The following is a 26,538-nucleotide window of genomic DNA, read 5'->3' on the forward strand; positions in this document are numbered from 1 at the left end:
ACACTATTTTGGCATTGTTTGTGGGGTTAAACCTAAAAATCACATTAATACACCTATTGCACGATATTGTGAAACTAGCTGACGAAGACAGCTCGGGCGGCGATTGTTCGACTCGGGGCTGCTCTGTCAGTATCTAACAAACGCATTTAGTTCGCGTACAACTTTTAAAAACCGAATATCAGTATGGTATTTCTCACATAATTGGTTATCGCAAAAACAGAGTAAACTGAAAGCCAGTAATCTCGACTCAAACCTATAGTCTATAGCCCACTTACTACACTGTCACTAGGCTTCCTATATTATTGTTTGTGGACGGTTTACTACTCAGTGATAAGCCTGCGCCGCAAAAAGAGGTCTCGCCTTTTATTATTAGTATAATGACTTCCTCATGTGCGGCAGGTTAGTTTGCTTCTAAAAACACTGTTTTCCGTTCCAAAAAATACAAAAGTAATTTTCTACCAGATGACCATGGTTCTTTTCACCGAGACTACATAATTTCTCTCGGTGTAAGGATATAGCTATGGATAAGTTCATACAAGGTCAATAAATTCGCGGTCACTTCGGGTCACACTGTTGAGAAAATAAACCGATGGGTTTGTTTAGTAGCAAATCGAGCGTGAATCAACTGAGTGATATGTATGAACTGTCTTCACACATTCGGTTTATAATTAGCGATACACAGGTACAGTGGCAAATGTTGTACTTCACAGACTGTTTACCTCCGAACTACCTCCGCACGAAATCCCCGATTTGGGTACTTGTTAAAAGAAAAAGAAATAGTACCTGTGCGCGTGCCAGTAAAAAAAAAACTAAGAGTTCGCGCATAAAAATGCCCGAACGTACCAGGCGCCAGGTCATCCAGCAATAACAACACTCTTTTTAAAGACGAACCGAATTACCCCAATATCTCCAAAAACATAAGAGAGAGAGAAATGGGGTTTAACATCCATTGAACTTAAACTAGTTTATTTCGGGACTAATGTATGGTTCAATTTTATTTTAGTAATTGACTTGTACGTAGGGGTCTTTAACAGTAGGAGGAAACCGGACAAAACCCACGGTGGTTGGACAGGCGACCATACTCCTTGTCACGTCCTAAAACATAAGACTGTACATTCTACACTTGACCAAAAATAAAGGCAAGTTTTGACTTGGATTGGGATAGAAAAAAAGATAGGTTGCCAGGCAACGAAACATACGCCCACAGCAGCTAAATCGTCCGGGCAGTCAACAAGAGTTGTCGTATATTTTTACTTTTTTTGGTAATGAAACATTTATAATACACTAAAATCTGATTAAGAGCAACAACTCAGAAAACCATTAGAATTTGTCAGGTTTTTATAAAGTTCTGCTCTATCCTAACGTTTTGTATACAAAACTTTTAATATCATGGATTTAGCTGTTCCAAGTCATAAAAATTCATTGAAATTCAATATACTTGTTCGTCTCAAGATCTTAAACTCTGTGTATCAATCTGAAGTCAATCAGATGATAACTTTAGCCTTTAGAGCGTCACAAGATTTTGCAAAGTGATCAAGGGCCATAACTTTGGCAGTAATTATCGGAAATCATTGAAAATCAATAGGCTTCTTCGTCTCATGACCTTAAACACTGTGTATAAATTTAAAGTCAAACGGATATTAACTTTAGCCTCTAGAGCGTCCACAAGCAATTGTGGACGCCGGACCGACCGACCGACGGACGGACGGGGGCGACGACAATATACGACCACATTTAAATGTGGGCGTATAAAAACCCAACAAAAGTGTAGTTTAGATTCTCATATCTAATACTTCACATGTTCTTATGTGAATATTTCTTATTCTTTTAATGTAAACAAAGAGAGTGGGGAGGGGAGCCTTCGGGACTAAATTGTATTGTTAAGGCATCCATTCCCAAAGTTCTTAAAAGTGTGAATACATTTTGACTCAAATACTTTAAAAATGACACATTTTTGTCACTATCCGGATAATTCTTGAAAAGCTCAAAAAATTGGAATCGTAACATTTCTACTCGCTCTTTGTTCTTTTATACAAATTTTAGGTTCATAGATTATGTTAAAATGAACATGTAATTGTGACAGACTGGATTAAAATTCACGTTCTCATTAATATGCTTGTCAGTCAATTCACATAGCGTAAAAATGTTGAAAGAATTTAGCCTGAAAACACAATAAATATAGTAAGATTGATAGTTATCATATGTGTTATTTGTACCTTTATTTATTATTGTCATGTTCTATGACAAGTCAGTTAATCTCGAGATAAACAAAGTCAGTAAAATATTGACTGATTTGAGAGAGAGAGAGAGAGAGAGAGAGAGAGAGAGAGTCACATCAATGACCAACTCGAGTCATGGCAAAGGGGCATAACTCTATCCGCTATGAATTCCGACTCATTTGATGAACTGGCGACTTGAACAGGACTTGGCTTTGTGAAAACTTGGGACTGGAAGGTAGTTGTCCCTTTATCACCCTAATTCAGACAGGTCCAATATCTACATTGTGAGAGAGAGAGGGAGAGAGAGAGATGTAAACAAATACATTTATGGAAAGGGTCACCACCTCATCCTAAAATACCTGTCCACATTCCACCAACAACAAAGGGTTAGTCAGTTCTTCTAAATATCAAAGTTTATACGACCCGAGACACACCATCAAATATCTTCACATGTAGTTTAATTCAGGTAAAAGCTGCCAACACAAATTCACAAGCAAGTGTTACATGCAGAATAGTAAGTTGTTAAACTTGTGTCAATTTAACAACAAGCCTTCCGTAAATTTACATTTTGAGTAAAAAAATCTCCCCAAATCTGTTTGTGAAGCATTCTTTACAGCCTTCTATTTCTATGATTAAATAACTTGACTACAAATATTGTCAAAACAATAATCTTTGACCTTTACATTTTTTTTATATGTCTGAAAAACAGTGTACATGCAACACAATGAATATAATTATCTCAGTGATTCAGAAATTGTCTTCAATGCAGACGGTGGATTGGATAGCCATGTAAACAATGGGTTGTTGATCCATTCATTCTGTGACAAACTAATAGCCCGTTCAGACGCTTATTTTTAAACCAGTTCATAATCGCTGGGGTTTTTAAGACAGCATCGTGTTGGGTTCACACGTACTATAAGCCAAAACAGTTTAACTATTCTGACCTCTTCGGTCGGAGGTTAGAGTTAACTGCGCATGGGTAGCTTCATATTCTTTATTCGGTTCTCGCACGCTTTCGATAACATTGGCACTGCCTGACCCCAATATTTTCACAGGAATGTAACTAACTGCGTACTGCGCATGCTCGAAGCAAGCTGGAGCTGGGGTTTTTAAGCCAACCCGTTCAGACGGCTAAGATGAACCAGTTTAAAATAAAAAGCCTTCTCGAAGACAGGTCGCGAGCAGGGGTTTTTAAACTGGTTTATTTGCCCCACATTTGCGTTCAGACGCTTAAGTTAAACTGGTTTAACGATCCCCTGGGTTTTTAAACCAGTTCAACTTAAGCGTCTGAACGGGCTATTAGTTTGTGTCTAGTCAGCAGGAATCACCAGTTCTCTGATGAAAAATTTCTTCAAATGAGTCAGTATTAACCTTGATGTCAGGATGACCATGAATTCTTTTTCTGTTTTGTTAAAGATACATTAGTTATGCTTATTTCTAGTCCAAACTTCCAACAGTGATAATTTTGTTTAGAACGAAGTAATCTGACTGAAATTTTCAATATTTTCTTCTCTTTATCATCTGTTTTTGAACTGTTATATCAAGAATGGCCAACTCTTTAATAAAATATTAAAATCTGAACTAATGTATCTTTAAAAGAAGAAAACGTAGACACCAACTGTTCTAGAGAACATAATGTAACTACTGTGACATGAACCATCCCAGACCGCAACATTTTTGCCTTCAATGACTTTTAAGGGTTGGTTCTGTTATGTACAAGATTGGCCTTTTCTTTTTGTCCCAATTGCACTACTAGACATTTTTTCCATGTCAGGACCTCCACCCTGCACTACTAAAAAGGGAAAGCAAGCTAGAAAATCAAGGATCGAACCTGGGGCCCTCCTGTACAGACAAGTGTTTGGCCAGATATACCAGACTATGATTACATGTCAGATTGGTCACTGACGTATTTTGGGAGGATTATTTAGCCTAACAATTGATATTTTAGTAATCTTGTTCCGATTGAAAATCCATGTATCATGTATATATGTCTTTATATATCATGTATATGTATTTATCTATTTTTTAACGTCATTTATGGTCTATTAGACAATTATTTAATAAACAACATTTATTATACATGTAATAATCTGTTTGCCTTTGAGGCAAAAAATATTCAAAAATCAACAATCAACATCTGAGCTGTGGAATAATACCTGTTACGATAAATAAAAATCAGTAATCACACTTAAACCTGCTTAAAGTTACAAGGCCATGAAACATGCCCAGGGGCCGGTTGCTCAAAGCTCTGTTATCTTTTAACGATCCGTTAACATGGAGTTAACGGATCATTAACTTTAACGGAGAGAAAGGTTGTTGCTGGAAGCCCCGTTAACTTTAACGTGTAGTTAACTTGGCGTTATATTTAACAGAGGTGTTGGTCTCCGTTATCTGTTTAATGATGGCATTAGTTGGCTGTAGCAAAATAGCAAAAAGTCATAGATTACATTGTACCTATGCAATTTTCTATAGAACATTCTAGAGGGTTGGGCGATGCAGGCCTATTCCATTTTCTATAGGATGAAATTCTATACTATTTTACAGAATTTTTGTGGCCTGTAGGAAATAATGGCCCCATAATTCTGTAGTGCAAATCCCATAATTTTTCCTACAGATTTATGCTAAAATTTCTAATGGAAAAAATAAAGTATTCTATGGTGTTTTCTGTAGTAAATTCTAGTTTTCTTTTTGTTTTTAATCAAGTTTTGTGAACAGACTGCACAGTTAGTTGTCTCACTGTCTTCAGTTTCTTGTTAATACTAACTTCTATGAAGTTGTTATACATGTACATTGAATTCAAAAATTTAAAATTCAGCCAATGAACAAACAGTATTCTATTGGATTAACTTTAATGAATCCGTTAGCTAACGGATAATGAAATTGACTTTCCATCAACAGAAATTTAACAGACCGTTAACAAACAACAAGTTACCAAGATAACGATCCGTTAAACTCTAACAGATCGTTAAAATAACTTAGTTTTGAGCAACCGGCCCCAGGGGCAGTAACAATCCAATCTACATGTATTTCAATGGTGGGGTATGAAACCACATCAACATATTATATAAATTTGAGAAAGAGAGAGAGAGAGAGAGAGATTTTGTAATTGAATTCTCTCTGGTCAGTTCATTAGAGGGAGAGGTTTAACCTCCACTCAACACAAACTATGTCATTTTGGGACTAACATACAATGCAGTTTTATTTCAACAATTTACTTGAGCATAGGATAGGGGTCTTTAGCAGTGGTAGGAAACCCACAACATTTTGGGACTAACATATGGTAGAATTTTATTATAAAAGCAACAAACAATATTAGATAACAAACCTCATCTCTCAACCCTCCGTGTTTCGAGATAAGAGATGGTCCTATATAGTTCCACGTAGCAAAGCCCTACGCGAATCACATCGGGCATCAGTAAGCAAAATGACAATATTTTTCATCAAAACAACGATTAATTATTGTTATTTATAATATTTCTGCCACATCCAACTACAATTAAGCATTATAATCCTACCTGAAACGGGTGAAAATCATCGTATTTTAAATCAAGGCGTTAAGCCGTTACTAAGAACACCATTTTCAAACGGGAGATGTATGTCGGATAAAAACAATGCTTCATTAATTTAAACACGAATATTTGGAGTTAAGCAATAGTTGTGCCACTACATTGGCCTCTGTTAGTTTAATTGGTCATAACAGTATAAAATTGTCTTATTTTTAAGATGTTTATGTTCATAAATAAAGAAACTAAGTTTGCCACTTGGAACTAAAGGCATCCAATGGTAGCTAAAAACAAACACATCGGTATATCTCAACGTTTTTAGCTACTTTCTCGTAGCTACAAACAATATAAGTCCATAAAATGGATGCAAATCTTAAATCAAAATAATACTTCAGTGAAGCGTAAATCATTTGATTTTATGATCAGTAGTGGAATACCGCGTTTTATCAGTGAAATAAAAGTGTTATTCCACTGAGTCCATGTTGTTTTTACCTAAAATGATTGTAAAATCATAAAATAAATAGAACATTTGTCGTTTTGTCGTGAATAACATATTTTATTTCATCTCTAAGCATGAAAATATAAGTTTTCTTGCTTCTCGATGAAATAAAATATGTTATTCACTCTAAAACGACAAATATCCTCTATATATTAACTGTTATAACTGAATGGTGGGGGTGTAAGAAAAACAGATGTTAGATCAGATACCCTTACATAACAGGATAGATATATCTATTATAATATTATATCAAATTACACCAAGCCTACGCCATACTACAAAAATAATTATTCACAGATATTTAAAAATCGCGCACAACAGCAATAGAAAAACCGACCAAGGTTGAAATGAGAGGTGATTTATTCATCTTCTGTTACTCGTTAAAGGGAACTGTGCTGGTTTTAAATCTGATTGAATCCAATAGCCCGTTCGGACGCTTCAGTTGAACTGGTTTATAAACCCCAGGGATCGTTAAACCAGTTTAACTTTGCCATCTGAACGCAAATGTGGGGCAAAAAAAACAGTTCAAAAACCCCAGCTCGCGACCTGTCTTTGAGAAGGCTTTTTATTTTAAACTGGTTCATCTTGACCGTTTGAACAGGTTGATTTAAAGATAGGTTGCCAGGCAACGAAACATGCGCCCACAGCAGCTAAATCGTCTGAGCGGTCGACAAGGGTTGCAGCAATATGCATCCACATTTCCATGTGGGCGTATAAAAACTCCACCTCCAGTTCGCTTTGGACATTTGCAGTACGCGGTAAGTTACATTCCTGGTAAAAGGGCGGTGTCATGCAGTGCCAGTGTTAACGAAAGTGTGCGAGAACCGAATAAAGAATATGAAGCTACCCATGCGTAGTTAGCTCTAACCTCCAACCAAAGTGGTCAGAATAGTTAAACTGGTTTGGCTTATAGTACCTGTAAACGCAACATCACCCTGTCTTCATATTAATTGGACTTGTTCTGGCATCGATATTTTGATTTTGTTTTCTTAATTAATAAATGTCAAATAATCAATCTGAGAATATATTAGCATGGATTTAGCTGTGAGAAATTTGATTTTTTAGCCACAAATGTCAATGGCGTATCATTACTTTAATGACATTATTATTACTCAATTTACAATGTTTCATCACAAAAACATAGCTGAATTAAATCTGGATATTTTAGCTTTACATTCATATCAAAACTTGTATATTGTAGGGATATACTTTCAAAACTTGTATATTAATGAAATGAAATGGGGTTTAACATCCTACTTGAGCTAATGAAGATTGTGCATATATAAAAGAACAATTGGGACTACCAGTACATGTACATGTATTATCAAAGAATATTCTTGTTTTAGCAACCCATTTCTTATTCTTTTTAATTTATTGTCAAGGACCTTAAAATCCTGGTATATTTTAATCTTTTTAATTTAATGTCAAGGACCTTAAAAATCCTGGTATAGTAACTGTAACACTGCAAGCCCTGCTTTCACAAAGCCAATTTGAATAAAACACAGATCCTATTTCGTTTCGTTTTTATAGTTCAAAATTTCGTTTTATTTGTCTTTACTACACTAGGATCTGGAAGAGTTGTTATCATTGACGTGTTCTTAATAGTGTGAGTTATTAGCCAATGAAACAGTCTGTTACGGCGAGCTTTAGGCATGTTTTGCATGGAACTGTGGGTAATCCACTAGTAACATCAATGCTGATTGGTTAATCAAATGTCTGACCTCATAGTGTTAAAAGCCGCTCGTATGACCTCTGACGTGACCTATCACAACAACCGGTCAGATCTTCATGTAGTAGAGGCCATCGAAAGTATAAAAAAACGAAATTGTCACAAAGCATTCTCAGACTTAAGTTAAGAATTTACTCAAAATTGTCCGCCTTATTTAAAGAGAGAGAGATAGAGAAATGGGGTTTAACGTCCACTCAACACAAACTAGGTCATTTCGGGACTAAAATATGGTTTAATTTTATTTCAATAATTCGCTTGCGTGTAGGGGTCTTTAGCAGTGGGAGGAAACCGGAGGACCCGGAGAAAACCCACGAGGTTGGACAGGCGACCCTACTCCTTGTCACGTACAACCGGGGATTCGAAACCATGCCAGTCGACTCAATGACAGACTTTATGATACAGCGCGCGCACACTAACCATTCAGCCATCAAACCCCCCTTATTTAAACTAACCTATAGCCCTTTCCATTTTGGACTATGGAAATCCTGAACCTCCCCAACCGGCCTACAATTAGCATATCCCATCAACATTAGACTGCAACCTGGTATATCAAAGATAGGTTGCCAGGCAATGAAACATACGCCCACAGCAGCTAAATCGTGATCAAGGGCCATAACTTTAGCAGTAATTATCAGAAATCGTTGAAAATCAATAGGCTTCTTCGTCTCATGACCTTAAACACTGCGTATAAATTTAAAGTCAATCAGATATTAACTTTAGCCTCTAGAGCGTCCACAAGATTTTTTGAAGTGATCAAGGGCCATAACTCTGGTAGTAATTATCGAAAATCACTGAAAATCAATAGGCTTCTTCGTCTCATGACCTTAAACACTGTGTACAAATTTAAATTCAATTGGATATTAACTTTAGCCTCTAGAGCGTCCACAAGATTTTTTGAAGTGATCTAGGGCCATAACTCTGGACGGACGGACGGGGGTGACGACAATATACGAGTACATTTCAATGTGGCCGCATAAAAAATAATGAGCCAAAAATGATTAAATCCTAGAAATTTTTAATAACAAAAATAACTACTATAATACATGTAGGTTGAAGTGTACATGTGTACAAAGATTGATAAAGATATCTTGATGTCGGTAGTTTATAAGATATGCTCTGTAAACAGAACTAGACAGAAGGAATGATGAATTAATACATGTAGAACATTTTGATATCTTAGAAAAATAGATGGAAAGTATAGCTGAGTAGATACAACTATCATAAAATAGATTACATGACCACCAGTCAAATATATAATGTCTATAAATAAAATTACAAGACAAATATATGTTATACTGCTGGCTAATTCTGTTTATTCATTCAATGCCAAAATATAAGTTTATTAAGTAACAAGAATGAATGTATACTGACAGATTATATATATATATAGAGAGAGAGATAAATGGGGTTTAACGTACACTCGACATGTGGTTCAATTTTATTTCAATAATTTGCTTGCAGGTAGGGGTCTTTAGCAGTGTGAGTAAACCGGAGGACCAGGAGAAAACCCACAAGGCTGGATAGGCAACCCTACCTAATGATACAGATTATATATACAACAGGAAAGAAATATTGTAAAACATCTCATTTACTCAATACAATGTACTATGATTATTTTGGGACTAACATATAACCTGTATTTTCATGGCTATTTACCATTACAATTGTACATACATTATACACCCTACCCACACAAGGAAGCAATTTAATATAAGCCTACATGTACTTGACTTGTTTTTTGGTTTGTTTTTTTTATCCTATTCTTTATGCCTTTAAATTGCACAATATTTATGAAATAAATACTGTTTACACCAAGTAAAAAAAGGAGAAATAAACTTTTAATTCAAAAGAAGGAGGACAACTTGTACAACCAGGATAATTTCAATAACTTTTCAGTCAACACCGGGCTATACTATATACCAGAAAACACCAAAAAACACTGGAAAACAACTGGAAAAAACCATGTTATACTAAATACGGGAAAACACCCTAAATAGGTAACCCGGAGTCTGGTCCTCTGGAAAACACCGGAAAAACCTAACCCTAACCTCCCGTACACAGAGGACCAGGCTCCAATTACCTATTTAGAGTGTTTTTTGATATTTTGTGTGTTTTCTGGTATTTAGTGTTTTTCCAGTGTTTTTCCAGTGTTTTCCAGTATTCAGTATAACATGGTGTTTTCCTGTATAAAGTTTTGATGGTCAATACCCCTTGAAATAGTTGCGCGGAGCCATAGCTTTCCTCTCTGCATGCCACTGTTCAAACTTTAACTACACAACCACCAAGGTCCCCCAACAAATTGACAGTGTACTGTACAATGAATGACCTAAAATTCAAGAGCTGTGTAATATTTGTTTGGTTTTTTTTTCCCTTATTTAACAAACCTGCCAAATACATACAGCAACTGTACCCAAATACCCAGTATCCTTTAACCCCACGACCTTTGACAAGATTTATAGTTTACAGGTCAAGTGTCCAATTACTGTTAATCTTCAACTCATTTTTTTGTTCAAAATATCAGTAGTTTCACATGTTGGTGCAAAATAGGGACATTCTTTTTAAGCAAGTATAGGATTATTACAGTATCTGTCATCATAATGATTCACAATGTCCCCACATCTTTCAGGCCTCGAGTCCACAAAGCAATCTCAGTTATACATTATGCAAGAGCTAACTCTGCCTATTTCAGGTCTTTCTTTAGGCCTGAAATGTTATCTAAAATATTAATTAGACATTTATCAACTTATCCAGACCATCATTATCTCTCGACGCCATCGCTAGTTTGCAATATTTAGCGGATTGGAATATATTTTTTGAAAAATAATTAAATGTAAAAATGGATAATTGAGACTTTAGTAAAAAAAATGATCGAGGATAGCATGATATTCAAAAGCTAATATCTTGGTTCAGAGTGGAGCAATTTGAAATTTTCACTATATTCTATTTACATTATCTATTTTTTAACTATTATAGCAAGAAGTGTCAACTCTTTACTTAATCTCCCATAATGCCCCTTTAAGTTAAGAATTTACTCAACTTTCAATCACTGTTTATGAGATAGATCTTTGATCAAGAAACTCAAAACTTTGCACATAATTTCTTATTGATGTATTTGATATATTAAAACAACAAAAGTTTTATAAAGGGCTATATTTTAGTTAATCCAAAGCGAACAATTTTTCTCTAATTCTTAAGTCTGATAATGTTTTGGAAATCGGGGCCAAAATTCATATCAGCTTATATTAATAAACATTACCTTAAAGCCTCTCATCATCATTTCCATTTATTTGGACAAATATTCAATTGTTAACAACCTTAATCCACGGTGAAATTTATTCGAATAGAATATTTAACACTTAAAGATACATTATGGAAGATTAGATAAAGAGCTGGCAGTTAAAACCTAGATAATGTAAAGGGAATATGCTGAAAATTTCAGTCAAATTGCTCCACTTTGAACCGAGATATGAATGATTGAATTTTAGGTCTAGCCTCGATCATCATTACTGAAGTCGGTACTAGTGCTCCTACCACTAGTCGGATAGCCGTAGAACTGGATGGTTAAAATTCAACGGTACGGTTATTCGGAGATGTTCCCCATTACATAGAGTTGTGTCTGATTATATTCCTCTTTATAACAAAACTTGCCCGTTGTCATTTTGTATTTGATGTTTGAAAATCTTAGAATGTAACAGTCATCCTACGATGTTGACTGCTAAAAAATAATACTATTAATAGCACTCGTCGTAGTGATACGGCAAAGTCAACGGACCTTGTTCTGACTTTAGATATTGTTAATCCAATCTAAATACTTCTCGGCATTTCTAACTATATTCTACCTTGTTTATTATTTTAATATTTAGTTCAAAAAGTAACCACCATTCAAAATATAATCATAAAGGCTAGAAAATGACATTATACTAGATTCGTTACGACATTCAACACATTTCATATCTCGTAATTTCTCGCAAGAATTCTACTTTGATTTTTAGTTAAATTAACCAATCATAAAAATTCTACTTGCAAGTGAGGAATTATTTCTTTATTGCCCAATCAATAGACGCCTTCCAATTTACGTTATTCTATTCTTAGTAACATTGTGTAATCATAATATTATCGCCATCTGTCACGTATGAAGGAAAACAGAGTATTGTTTTGTATATTATCGTTATATTGAATTAAAAAATGTTTCAAATGAACCAAGTTAACCAGATAAATAAATAACTACGGCCTTAGATAGTTTAAATTTTCATTAAAGAATTGTACATGTCTCAAAAAATTCCTGAACTTTTTGCGCGTGTAATGCCTTTTAGGCGAGTATAGCGTGCGCACGAGTAATGACTCACACCTCCTGACAAGCTCTGTTTTATGTTTAAAATTGATGCCATACGGTTAACGGTTACTAACCGGTTAATAGCTACAGCTATTCGAATAACAAAAAGTCCTAACCGCAGGAGCACTAGTCGGTACGAAAAAAAACATAGTCTCAATTATCCATTTTTGGATTTAATCATCAAATCCAGTGAAAATCTGACACATAAGTCAGCATCAAGGGATGATAAAGGTCTTTTCATGTTAATAAATGTCTAATTTAATTAATAGTTTATATAACATTTCAGGAATAAAGAAAGACCTGCAATAGACAGAGTAACTCTTGCATTATGTATGTTTAATTAGAGAAAGAAAAAACATAGTATCAACAGGTAGATTATTTAATGGCTTGGATTCAATCGGATTAAAAAGAAGCCGATCAGGTGCAGCAGGCTGATTATCATCTGCAGAGTATGCTGATTGTTGTAAAAGTTTCAATTGATTAAAACTTTGTAAATACTGAATGGAATTGAACCATAATTCCTTTTAGAGATTTAAATTTTCATAGTATTGTAGTTTGCAAGAGATTCCAAATTCTGCAAACAACCATCAGCGACTGCAAGGTTATGGCACAGAGAGAGGAATGAGAAATATGGTTTAGTGTTCACTCAGGACTTCTAACATATGGTGAATTTTATCTCAAAAATCAGCTTGCGAATAGGGTTGTTCTGCTCCGACTGAGTTAAAGAAGACGGGAATACGCCATACAGTGTACTATGAGGAAAATTTTGCCCAGACAGCAAGACTATGGCCTTTCGCTTATATTGAATTCCAACTGTCAAGGGTTCTTTTACGTGCATGCCAATGTGTAAATAGGACCTCATTTTTCGTACCCTTTGAATGGCTATACGTTGTCCCTTGCCAGGCCCTGCATCCTTCACCACTGACAAGGAGGAACCACGTTAGAAAATCCCAATGAATTTTCCCACCCAACTTCACGATCGAACACAGAACCACTAGGTTACTAGGTTAGCGAGCCAGCGCCGTCTCCACTCAGCCATCGTAACTCCCTAACATCAAATAAATACTGACAATAAAATACAAACATACAATAAACTCAGTACCAAACCTGTACTGGTAGACTGTATACAATCCCAAAGCATATATCAATATTCTGTTTCAATTTATTTATGTTTCCTTTTCAAGTTCTTACATAATACTGAAGACAGACAAAAACCAATCAACTAATATGATACCTAGACTGAGAATCTGTTTACTTAATGTTACTAGAAACAGACTGATGAATGTTGAGTTCTCTGGCGGGTTGAAAGAAATGTAGGACTACTTCAGATTATCAGTTACAAGTTGGGCATTGAATTAATTTTTTTTACATTTTGTTTGACAGAAACATGTAATAAAATGACACTTTAAATTTATTATATCATTATATTGGGAATATAACAGTTGGCCAAGAAATAAAAATGGTGTCAGAAATTGCGTTGGGCTCCCAAATGGCAGATAGCGCTGAGTGGGACATGACCCACAGAAGTTACATAGACAAATCATACTGATCTGGCAGCAACTACATGTACCTGTACAAACATGTACAAGATAATGTGCTGCTGTCCAAGATAGTTAAGTTTCTACAAAAAATGTCTCAAATCATGACCGATAGTGGCGATAGTACTGGGTTGGACGAGACCCACAGAAGTTCTGCTGACAAAACATACTGATGTATACTGTACATGTGCTCCAGTCAAAGATGTTATGATATATCAGAATACATATTTACATATATTATAATGCACAGTAATTTTTGTCTGATCATAAATTAGAATTCACAATCTACAACTTGGCCACATTTATCTGTCATAATTTATCATAAACTAACGGCTCTATACATTTATAGTCTTTTGTGAAATGTCCAGGATAGTGAACTGTTGTTTAATGTCACACGATCTCTCAACAGGGCTATATAATATTAAGCCAGTATAAAGTGTTGCACACAAGAAAGAGAGAGAAATGGGGTTTAAAATCCATGACACAAACTACATGTAGGTCATTTCAGGACTAACATATGGTTCAATTTTATTTCAATAATTCACTTGCGCATAGGGGTTTTTAGCAGTGGGAGGAAACCGGAGGACCCGGAGAAAACCCACGCGGTCGGACAGACGATCCTACTCCTTGTGTTACACACAAACATACATGTAATGATTGAAGAATTAAATAGGGTTTAACGTCCTACTTTCTGCTCGAACCATACAAAAACCATGCATGTAGCCAAAGCGGAAAAAAAGTTTAGATAAACAGAATTGTGATCACAGATTGAATTTTTAAATAAAATAGGTAGCAAGGTTGAACATGTAGATAGGATTTTTTAATTATTTCAAAACAGTTGGAAATCTTGAGCTTTTCCCCATACCTGTGTGTCAGTGAAATTAGTAAAAAGACGTACACTGTACATCGTATACTGACAATCAGAATTATTGTCTAATTTAATTTCTTTTATCGTCATTGGAGTGATTTTTAATCCCTTTCAAGCATCAAGAGAGGGAGAAATGGGGTTTAACGTCCACTCGACACAAATAGGCCATCTCGGGACTAACACATGGTTCAATTTTCTTTCAATAATTTGTTTGCATGTAGGGGTCTTTAGCAGTGGGAGGAACCCGGACAGGCGACCCTACTTGTACTCCTTGTCACGTACAACCGGGGAATCGAAACCACGCCAATTGACTCAATAACAGACCTTATGATACAGCGCCCACGTTCTAACCATTCAGCCATCCAACCCCCCCCCCTCCCACACACACACAAACCTTTCAAGCCTATTGTGCAAACAGAATCTCTAAATGTACTTGTACTATCAGTCCAAAAATGGTTCATTTTTGTTCAGGGTTGACAAAGACATCATGAATTGAAAATCTGTCAACATTTGGCATACCATGCAAATGATACATAGGACATACATGTAGTGAACACAAGTGTGTCGTTATTTTGCTCACAAATGTGTGTTACATGTATATATGTATACAAAATGTAACAGTAGTATTATCATACATGTAGTTAACACTACATGTACATCACCATTTATTATATACCAGAACTTTATCTTTTAGGCTTTCAATTTAGGTAGACGGTTTTAATAGTAAGTGCAGGGGGACTGCACCACACATAATTTACACAAAAACAAATATACTAACAAGATATATTACGCAGAAATCACAAACAAATGCACAATTCAAATAAAGTGAATGGATCCGGGGGGCTAGCCGTAAGCGTCCACTGCGCTGTACAGTCCCGGGCCTGTAGAGACACAGACTTCACTCAAATTTGAAAACAATCAGGAATATGCTATATGTTACAAGAAATATGAATGTAAGCATATTGTAGTAAAATTTAACTAAACAAGTACATGTAACCACACAGGTGAAATTTATAAAAAAAAAAACAGGTAGTCTAAAACTAAATACTCCAAGTCAATTAAGAAACGTTTTAGTATTCACTAGAATCGAGGCATATTGAACGCAGTAGGGTAAATGTTCCAAGCATCACAAAAGAAACAGCAGCAGCTCCTTATATAGTAATAGTACACAGTTCGGTTAACAGAATACCCATTATCTTAAACACCGTTATTTTAGATAACGAACCAGGATTCTTTCGATTATAAACATTTCCTACATCTTCTGACCTTTCCAGCGTTCTCTTTTTACTTTAAGTCAATCCTTTAAGTTCCGTTAGCTTTTAAAGTCTTTCCATCATCCAGTGTCAATCCGTTTATTTCCATTCTCCTTTACCAGACATGCCATTTCCTAATCAAATTATCGATGTGTACCAAACCCATATTCAAATATTTTACCATTTTATAAACTAGTAGAGAAATGTCAACAATTTTTACTTGTTTACTCTTTCAGCAGATGAAGAAGAAATTTGTATAGTTAAAATGGGATAATTCAAATTGCACGCACCAATTAGATTTTCAAGGACTCACTTGCCACTTGTTGAATTAACAGTTCCCTCCATGTACATGTACGAAATATCAATAATTTTCTTTGCATTTTATCATGCAACTTGTTTGAGTGCCATTAAATAAAATAACAAGATGAATACAGTAGTTTGAACTGTATAATAAAACCCGAGAATATATATATCGATTAAAAGGATAAGAAATTCTGGCACCCAATGGGTTCCAGGTACAGTATCATGAATAAATTATTGGAACTTGTCAGAGAACAGTTTCATAAAATACCGAGAAGAATTCAGTAGTTAGAACTGAAAAATCAAACCCCAGAATTCATCGATTAAAATAGAAATAAATTTTGGCGTCCCAAATAAATCGGAATTTGTCAGGGCCAATTTACCGGTGTATGTGGATTTGTTAGTAACCTCTAAGTAAGAATATTCTACACTCAACACAAACTAGGTCATTTCGGGACTAACATATGGTTCAATTTTATTTCAATAATTTACATGCGCGCAGGGCAAATTTACCGGTGTATGTAGATTTGTTAGTAACCTCTAAGTAAGAATATTCTACACTCAACACAAACTAGGTCATTTCGGGACTAACATATGGTTCAATTTTATTTCAATAATTTACATGCGCGTAGGGGTCTTTAGAAGTGGGAGGAAACCGTGGAACCCTACTACTTGTCACGCACAACCAGGGAAACGAAACCACGCCAGAGGACTCAATGACAGACTTTATGCTACAACGCGCACATGCTAACCATTCGGCCATCCCCCGCACCCGTTTTACATGGCACACCTTAGATTATAATATAAATTAACAAAATGATAATTCATATATATATATATCATTTTACAGTTATAAAAAAAAATATATCTGTTTTGTCCAATTTATTGTTGGTTTGTGTTGAAAGATAAGGTGTTAAAAACGTGTTACAAATTTCCGTATTACATGGTAGACCTTAAATTATCCTATAAATTAACAATTGGTATATTGGTAGAGAATTTTATAGCTACAAAAAAGTTTATGTTTAATCAAAAATTCCAATAAGCAATTTATTTTTAGATCAAGGGAATAGTGCTGCAGTTGGTAGACAATAGTTAAATGTTACAAGCCATATCCAACACAAGAAAACGGATAGAAATTGTGACCTCTGGAGTGTCCACGATCTAAAAACATGATTTTGCGTACAATCAGGAGTCATAATCCATGAAGTTACGGTAAAATACATGCCAGCCAATATCCTCCCACAGCTAAAGACATCTCTCTCTCTCTTAATACTTTAATGGATGTGGTCTACATTTGACTGTACAGGGCTGTACAAATATGAATATGATTGCATACAAAATCTGTGACCAACCGGTTTACCAAAACACAGAGATCCACTCATTTTAAAGGGCAATTTTAGGACTAGGAGCTTAATGGCTTCTTGTAAAAAATACCATAACCAGAACCTGAGAAATGAAATAAGGTGTACCAGTAACCATTAAACTTTAACATATTACTTCTCTGCACCGGGCTAATGGTACAGCTATAACACAAGGACCGTGGTGTTTTGTCCCTTTCATTAACCCTTACTCTAAGAAGGTTTACACTTGAATATTCGTTAATTAGGTGACTGTAGGACAATTTTGAATAATATACTATTTAGAATCTACTAGTGTACATGTATATTTATTTTTTGCAGAGAGTGATAATGTTACTTTAAGTGTTTGGAAATAAACTGAATCATTTTAAACGAGTTATTTAAACAGGCATAATACAAGAGCTAAATTTACCTATTGCAGGTCTCTCTTTAGGCCTGAAATGTTATCTAAATTATTAATTAGACATTAATTAACTTGACAAGACCATAATCAACTCTTGATGCGATCTGATGGATCAGATTTTCCACGGATCTGCGGTTCAATAGCTGTTGATGATTAACCGTAAAAATGGATATCGAGATTGTTTATTATCATAACAACTGTAACAATGACAATCGAGGCTACAATGTTATCAAAATGAAGTTTTCATGGCTTAGAGTTAGACTAGAGTGAAATAATTTGACTAGAATTTCTGCATATCCCCTTTACATTATCTTTTTCTTAACTATTATAGCAAGAACTGTCAGCTCTTTATCTAATCTTCCATAATGCTGCTTTAAGTACATCTAGCTAGAATTTAATATAGAAAACAGTCTACAAAAGATCCTTTGTTGATAAAACTATGTGTATATTTGTTAACTACATGTATCTAACCCACTTTACACATTTTCCATTTTCAAATAAGATCTTTGACACACTGATGCTTAAAAAGGTATACATGGTCATTGGACACATGGCTGGGCAATTATTGAATCAACAAGACTAGTGTAATAATAATCTCATATATATATTAAAACCAACCAGACCATGTAATAGTTCATATAAAACTCAAACTGTTTTTTAGTCACAAAATAATGTTCATGTCTGTGGTTGCGATATTTAACTGAACAATACAGATATCAACATAATAAAGGCTAGAGCTGGTATAGTACATGAGATGAAAATAAAATAAATGAAATGGGGTTTAACATCCTACCAATCTGATTAAAACACAGATCCTATTTCGTTTTGTTTTCATAGTTCAAAATTTCGTTTTACTTGTCTTTACTACATTAGGATCTGAAAGAGTTGTTATCATTGACATGTTCTGAATAGTGTGAGGTATTAGCCAATGAAACAGTCTGTTACGGCGAGCTTTAGGCATGTTTTGCACGGAACTGTGGGTAATCCACTAGTAACACTAATGCTGATTCGTTAATTATATGTCTGACGTCATAGGCTCACTTGCTGCTCGTATGACCTCTGACCTGACCTATCGCAACAACCGGTCAGATCTTCATGTAGTGTAGGCCATCGAAAGTATAAAAAACGAAATGAAATATAGATCTGTATTTTAATCAGATTGGGTTTAACGTCCTACTGTTCTGAATTTGTGCCTGTCTTACATGTATGTGTGACAGATGCCATATTTCCAGACTTGACTTTAAAGGAGTTAAATCGCTAATATTTGGGACCTAGAAATTCACACGAATGGGTTGCAACGCATATAATAATGTAATCTGTTTGTATATAAACTGATTTACATTCAATTGTTTGCGTTTTGACTCTAATTTCAAATCAGTTATGTCCAGCGAAATATGGCATGAGTCTTAACCGAATGTCAATTTCTAGCCTCTGGTTATTCCAGTTTATTGCGCATGCACTCATGGCGTCACCGTTTGACATGAGTTGTGGAATATGTCTAGCCTCATTCTTTCTGGTCACTTGTTACAAATGATGCTGAAACGCACTATGGTACACGATTCGTGTACCAATGGTAAAATGTTTATCTTGTCTTAAGCAATAAAAAAGACTGAAAACCAAAAATGTACATATAACAGATAAAAGTTGATGACTACCTGATCTAAGATGTTACAACTATTTTCACCATCAATCCATACGTGTACATTCAAGATGATTTATAGAAAATCAATTGACTAACTGCAGAATGTGAAGACCCCAATGTAAGGATTTTGACGATGTTGAATGGAATTCGGTCTTTATATTTTGTAGCAACAGTAAGCCATCAAGCGGTTACAACTAAAACATTGTAAAAACCATTGATAATCAATAAAAGTCAAGTGTGAAGGAGTAGAACATTTATCAAACCGATTCTTCTGTACGGTTCAATTTCTTCTTTTTTTCTTCACACATTACTAATGAGTACATCACGAATAACCGGTTGTACTTTATTCACATACATGTGTACAATATTTGTTCACATACATGTAAAAGCTAGCAGGGTATTTTACCCAAGTCTACAGCAATCTATTTATATAAATATTCGATAAATCTACATGTAAAAATCTATCCAAGTCCTGATCAATTCCTTTATTCGATAAATCTACAAATGTAAAAGTTAGCAGGACCTTTTACCCAAAGTCTAGATCATTTTGCATTACATGTACATGTAGTTGCTTGGTCAAGGAACTTAATTTAGCAGGTCAAAAGATAAATAGTATTAATACTTGTAGGAATGTAGTCCAAGGGAAATGATAACGCAACCCTGATGCCGTTATATGGACAGGGTAGTTGTGACATGAGGTTATTAGAATTTCTGAGCGCATCGGTTGTTAATCATTTTGACTGTAATTGTTCGAAAATAATTAGTTAACTGGGCAGGGGATGGCCGAATGGTTAAGCTCGGTCATTGCATTGAGTCAACTCGCGTGGTTTTGAGTCCCCAGTTGTACGTTACAAGTAGTTGGGTCAACTGTCCAACCTCGTGGCTTTTCTCTGTGTCCTCCGGTTTTCTCCCACTGCTAAAGACCCGTACGCGCAAGCAAATTATTGCAATAAAATTGAACAATATGTTAGTCCCGAAATGACCAAGTCTGAGTCAAGTGGACATTAAACCCTATATCTCTCTCTATCTCTATTAATTAAGTACGGCAACTTTTTCTTAAAAACAATGCGTTCCTAAATGTGGCCGGAATCTTTGAAAAGAATCATGGTACAGACAATCATAAAGACAAAATGAAATGGAGTTTAATGTCTTACTGTTCTGGTCCTACTGCTGGGCTAATGAAGATGGATGGACATAATTTTGATCAAACAGCAGCAGTAGGGTCCGTCCTACACCACTGACACTCACACAGGGAAACCAACCACACCAGAAAATCTTGATAAACTTTCCCAACCAACACCGGGAGCGAACCCGTGACCTCCAGGTTAGTGAGTTAGAGTATTACTCATTTAGCCATTGTTTAAAGGGCACCAATAAAACCTGCTATTGCTGTGACTACATGTACCATTGCACAACAATGCTGCAGAGACTATGATTAGAATAAAGCCTTTTAAAGCTCATATTATATATATGTTTATGGATCAGGCTTATTGGTGAAACAGGCTTTCTCCAAATTAATCCACTTTAGCAATTCCAATTAAATTACCGTACATGTAACTATTATAATATGGTTGAACAAGTTGGATATTCAGAGACAAAGAATTGATCGTCGCTTTGAAATTGTACATCAATTGCTATGTATCTATGATGCTGCAACAAATCTCTAAGTGGAACAATATTCAGTGCATGATAAAATACAAAAAGTCTCTGTCGCTAGTCACATGATAAAGAAAGTGCAACCCCTGAAACATCTTCCATAAGTTGGGGTTTTTATTCATTGAGTTTATTAAGCCTACATGTACATATACGGGATTATTCATTGAATGACATAAACCTAGTTCCTTTAGGAACGGTCTCTGATCGGACGCTGTCCTCTGACCGTTCCTATTCGTTCGTAACTACATGTATATGGGCCTTTACTTCAGACTGATAATTTTGCATACAAGTACAAATAACCCAGAGCAAATCAAATGTCTAATATTGTCTGTCCTAATGGATATATACTGGTATACAGCTTCCTTTCATCCTGATCCATGACGTCCAAAACCTTGTTGTCATAAAGGAGATTATTACTACCGTATAAGAGAAAATGTTTACCACATGTAGTTGGGATCATTTGATTGTGAAATTGGCAGAACCAGCAGAGATTAAGGGGGAAGATGAGTGGGCTGCAGCCACGGGCCACAATATTAAAGTTCTAAAAATGTTTTTGATTTACAATTGTATGTTTGCGACAATGAATCTATCTACTGTACTGACATACCCACAATGAATTGTGAGTGTGACTGATAATGACCAAAATATACCTCCTTTAGGAGACAATTTCAGCCAGGGTACCCATGCAAGCTAAATCTGGCCATGGCAATTTGATTTTTAAAATGGAAACTACCTTCACAAAGATAATTGGCAAGGCATTTTAAACAATTAGTTGAGCTGTTTAGCAGCTTCAAAATAAACATTTAGTAATCTATAATTAGTGTGTTAAGACAGTTGACATTTGTATATAGTTTAACTAGATTTTCATTGTGGATAGGACGGGCAATCCATACTGCTTTCAAGTATCAATAATCGCTGATCAATAATCGATAATATTGGTGATTTATTTTTACTTACAATCTGTTTTGAAAACATTCATAATTTGTATATATGAATAATGAATTATGTCAGTTGATGCTGTAATATCATTACCAGTATGTAGAATTCATTTCATTGATTTGACAATAAAATAATTGCACTCCATCAAATTTATTTGGAAGACAGAAACGTTGCCGCTCAAAATATCTGTGTCGCTTTTCACCAGAACAATTTGAGTAAAATGTAGTTATTTCCGTGTCCAGCTTATTTCTTGTAGTGATTTCTTGTGAACACAGAATAGCTTGTACATGCATAGTGGCTTAAGCCATACATGTGTAATTCATGTTTTTCACTCTTGGTCACCATGAGATCTATATGATTTCAATATTCCACAATAAGTTATATCATGAAGAACTTTTTGCTCTCATCATAAGCGGCCAACAGTTTTTAGCGCTGGCATTTTTACTCTGTGGCGCTGGCGTCTCACATGAAAAACAAAATGTGTGCACTGAATAACTTTTCTGTTTAATAACAGTTACTGAGCTAGGCCCAAGCACACGTTGCAAAGAATACTGTGATAATGATTATTCTTTATGGATGTCTTCTCACAAGGGACTGCCTATCAATGTGCGATTATTGATAAATAAAATTTGTATCGATTATCGATCTTCAAAAGACTTTACCAACGATTATCAGCAATATGGATATTTTAAGGTTAAAGAACAACTGCAGTGAGCAGTGATGGCAATATAATTTACCAACAATTATCAGCAATATGGATATTGTCTGTCAGCCCTAATTGTGGCTAGCTTTGCTGTCACTGATTTATCCCATGTTAAAAGGGATATGGGAATGCCTCTTTAAGGTTTAAGAACAACCGCAGTGAGCAGTAATGGCAATACAATTTTACATACATGTACATGTAATGTACCGGTACTATATGATGACCTAACTCTACTTGGGCAACCCACTTACCCAGTATTGAGTAAAATGCATTGTATCCCTGTAAATAATAAACACAGGATTTTAACAGATGTTTGATTGTGAATTATGTAGGAATGTGTATCAGTATATCACTATGGGTATCCTATACATTTGTACATACATTAAATTGTATACATTGAAATTCTATATTATGGACATACAGAATGCACAATCAGATGTTTAAAATTGTGAATTATGTAGGAATGTGTATCAATTTTATCACTATGGGTAGCCTATACATTGTACATACATTAAAGGAGCTAAATCGCTAATATTTGGGACCTAGAAATTAACACAAATGGATTGCAACACATATAATATTGTAATATGAATGTATATACATGTAAACTGATTTACATTCAATCGTTTCCGTTTTTACTCTAATTTCAAATCAGTTATGTTCGGCGAAATACGCCAGAAATGTCAATCGAATGGCAATCTCTAGCGTCTGGTTACTCCAGCCTACACCGATACTCCGATAGTATTTATTGCACATGCTCTCCAGATACATGTAAGAATATGGCCTCACTGTTTGACAGGACTTGTGGAATATGTCTAGCCTCGTTCTTCAAGCCCCTTATTATAAACGGCGCTGAAATGCAGCAATGGCTCGCCAATGGTAAAATGCTTATTTGGTTTAATAAATACATAGTGTATATTTTGCCGTCCGAAAGTTCCTTACTTTATTTACTATTTAGCCGTACTTCCGTTCGACATGCGCAGTTGTCCGATTCTCGCGAGATCTCACGCCCTTGTCGCGTGATTAAATATGGCGACCGAAGAAGATGTTGACAGCTAGTGCGTTTACTAAAATGACGTTTCGGGCGTAATTGGAAGCGAATTAGGGTTAGGGTAAAATAAAATTCGTCGTGAGACGGTAAAATAGTTGAACTGACCGACAGCAAGTAATGTCAGACGGTAAAATAGGCCACGAGTTGAAATAGCCGGCATCATTGCCAAAGCGAATACCGCTAAGTCCAGGAATCAGACAACTGCGCATGTCAAACGGAAGTGGCTAAATACATGTAGTAAATAAAGTAAAGAACCGTTGGACGGCTGAATATCCACTGTGTAATAAATATTGGATATCAGAAGCCCATCATTTCATAACACGATAACAACACCAATGTTGATTTAAATTTGATAAATAATTTGTGTTTTCAATATCTAAGACTTTGGATTACTGAGTTAGAGACTTGTTTACATTGAAATTCTATGTATTATTAGGCCTAGGGACAGAATGCAAAATCAGCTAGTTTAGACTAGGGCCCTTATATTTATTATTTACAAGGTCCATGGTCGTCAAACTGTCACATTGACCAAATGGCAAATGGTTACTCAACCGTGCTAATCTAGGGCATTATGATTTGATAGCCACAAAGACTGTTCGTTCTCACTACCTACTGTCAATATTTTGACAAGCTTCGTCGATGGAATCCATCCACGATCAAACATCGAAGCAAGGATCGTAAACTGTGGAAATAAATTAGAAGTAAAAAACTTACCACTAAAGAATTGACCACGTCAAATTAACAGTTGCATAAAGAGTTTGCGAAGGTAGTCGACACCAAATGAAAGCTGATTTGTGGTAGCCGTGTAGATTCAGATTCAATAGCACTGACCGATTTACATCGCTTCAGTTTCCACAAAGCCAGCCTACAAAAAATATTCTCCTTCTAAAATCGATCCAATTTTACCTAACGACTACTTTATTTTCCAATATCTACGGCGTCGCTAATAGCCTAGTTATATTTACTGCACAAAGTCAACAAGAATTCGCCTATCGTATGTAGCAATGTAAAACCACTACTACACAGTGTAGCTAACGTGCCCAAAAAACTCACTTTCTAATCTCTCATGACCTAACCGGAAGCACTTCTGTTATTTTCCTCTAGCGAGTCGGCGCGCATTTTATCGTACCGCTTGAGTTATCTTAAAAATGTCTTTCATTATCCCATTCCTTACTCAGTGGAATTATGTTGCTATGACTCCACCATCGTCAATATTGTTTTACAGTTATCAGCGTTACGATTTTAATTAATTTACAACATTTTACAACTCTTAGAGAAGACATGTTAATTCATTTGTTCAAATGAAATAGTCTAGGTCTATTGATTCAAATTTAAAACAGTATTTCAGATGCTCGAACACTTGTCTTTTCCACCGCTATAGCCTATAGTACAATGAATGATACCCCTATACGAGCCTTTGCCCAAATAAAAATAGCTTCAATTGAAAAATTTTCGACACATATCACAGTTTGCATAGAAATAAGTAGGCCTATGACTAATAACGTTACAAATAGTGAAAAGTGGAACGCTGAAATCTTATCTTATTCTTAGGCTATAATATACTATTCAAAAAAAGTAGGGGATATTTGATTTTGGGGGCATAATACTAAAATATGCAAATGACTACGAAAAAAGTCACTATAGAACCTAACAGAAGAAACATTTCCAGTTACATGTGACGCCCAAACGCACCAATAGCTACCGCATGGAATGCAGGTGATGCTTGGGATCATCATGGGGGTCCAACCCAAGATTTGCACGACTCTGACTTTGAATGTTACAGTCATTGTGGCATTGAATTCCAGGGTGGAAACATCAGTTTAATTGTTTTAGTGACCAGAAAACAAATTTTGATATGCGGCGGCTTACCCAAAATGAAAGGTTACGTGCCCTTGGCATGCTACAGATCGGCACAACACAGGCGGTTGTGGCGCGGACGATGAATGTTTCTCAGTCTGTCATAAGCAGGCTATGGTCCAGATACCGTGATACACAATCTGTACAGGACAGACCACGCTCAGGTCGACCAAGGGCGACAACTCAAGCCCAGGATCGATTTATCCGTACCTTGGCCTTGAGAAATCGTGTCATCACAGCAAATCAGATCAGCGCTCGTCTTCAAACAGACACTGGTGTGAGAGTGAGTGGCCAGACGATTCGGAATCGACTGCATAGGGGTCACCTTCGCGCCCGACGTCCTCGCGTGATCCCTTGTTTGAGAGATCATCACATTCAGGCAAGACGTCGTTGGTGTAGGGATCGTCAACACTGGGATAATCGACGCTAGAGCAATGTGATGTTTTCAGATGAGTCAAGGTTCACTGTTGATTTTTTGGACAGACGTAGGAGGGTGTGGCGTCGTCGAAACGAGCGCTTCCAAGACGTTAACGTCATCAGACATGATCGATTTGGGGGTGGTTCTGTTATGGTGTGGGGAGGCATCACTGTTGCTGGAAGAACGGCTTTACATGTTGTTGCAGGGCGTGTTACAGGCCAGTACTACCGGGACAACATCTTGGCAGTCCATGTTGTGCCGTTCCCACG

General features: G+C 35.8%; 1 protein-coding gene across 2 annotated transcripts in view; it reads right to left on the bottom strand.

Annotated features, from left to right (window-relative positions):
- Positions 1 to 25,026, bottom strand: part of LOC126816848 (beta-hexosaminidase subunit beta) — a 124,361-nt gene extending 99,335 nt beyond the window's left edge. For both annotated transcript variants that reach the window (XM_050543622.1, XM_050543621.1), the window contains exon 1: positions 24,709 to 25,026. The gene's annotated coding sequence lies outside the window, so the exon portion shown is untranslated. The remainder of the gene's footprint in view (positions 1 to 24,708) is intronic.
- Between the last annotated feature and the right edge of the window lie 1,512 nt (positions 25,027 to 26,538).

Source organism: Patella vulgata, chromosome 3, assembly GCF_932274485.2.
Source record: "Patella vulgata chromosome 3, xgPatVulg1.2, whole genome shotgun sequence".
Classification (NCBI taxonomy): Eukaryota; Metazoa; Mollusca; class Gastropoda; family Patellidae; genus Patella; species Patella vulgata.